Genomic DNA, 990 nt, shown 5'->3' on the forward strand with positions numbered 1-990 from the left:
TATGCTTTTGTATGGCCTCATTACCTTTTATATCATTTTAGATTGTTTTTAGATATGTAAAGTTATTTATTAATGTATTTATTACCAATTCCACATTATTCAATTTTTTTTAGATTACTTTATACTTATCTTTTCCTATCTTTTAAGTGTGATTTGTGTGGCGAGCTGCTGAATACAATTGTTCTTTCAGGAATCAATAAAGTTGTATTGAATGTATTGAATCCTGCTTATGTGCATACACAGTTCTATACACACATCAGACGGCACTTTCTAACAATTTTTGACTAACATGCTTTAAAAAGGACCACTTGCTTGGGTTATATCTATTTAGCAATTACTTATTAAGCATGTAGACAAATCACAGTGTCAGTAGTGGTCTGTTGTTACTTTGTACTTTATTCTTTTTGAAGCACAAATCCAGAAATGTAAAAAGAGTGAAAGTCAAATAAAAAAAAAAAAAGAATAAAAAAATCTGTGTGAAAAATGTTTGCAATGTAACTGCTCAGTAGTTTAACCATTTCTTTTCTTCCTTTCTGGTGAATAACCAGCATTTGAATTTTCTCATTTTCTCTTCACTTTCTCTTACTAAAAGATTTTCTGAGCTGTTCTAATCGCAACAGGGACTCATTTATTGTAAACTACGGTGGTCAGCATCTTTTAGTAGAAGAAAAAACAACCAGTCTCTGGTGCATGGGGATATAAAATATAGGAAAACATTGTTTTAAAGTGATCTTGATTTGGTGATTTTTTTTTGGTGAAAAAGTAGTAAAAATTGAAAACAGTGATTCTTAACTGTACTTCATTTGATGTGTGCACAAAAAAAGCTTTTTTGTCTCTATGGTAAGAGGAGTGAGTGACAACATGTTTATTTATGTCTTAGATATGTTACTTACAGATATGTTCTATACACTTATTGACTTGCTCTTTTCTTACTCTTATTTTACCTTGAATGTGACTGTGAGCAACTGCAACTAAATAATTTCTCTGAGG

At 30.4% G+C, this 990-nt stretch overlaps 1 protein-coding gene across 3 annotated transcripts in view; it reads right to left on the reverse strand.

Annotated features, from left to right (window-relative positions):
- Positions 1 to 990, reverse strand: part of LOC116056759 (zinc finger SWIM domain-containing protein 6) — a 50,087-nt gene that overhangs the window by 17,981 nt on the left and 31,116 nt on the right. The gene's annotated exons all lie outside the window — the stretch shown is intronic.

The sequence above is a fragment of the Sander lucioperca genome, chromosome 2 (genome assembly GCF_008315115.2).
Source record: "Sander lucioperca isolate FBNREF2018 chromosome 2, SLUC_FBN_1.2, whole genome shotgun sequence".
Lineage (NCBI taxonomy): Eukaryota > Metazoa > Chordata > Actinopteri > Perciformes > Percidae > Sander > Sander lucioperca.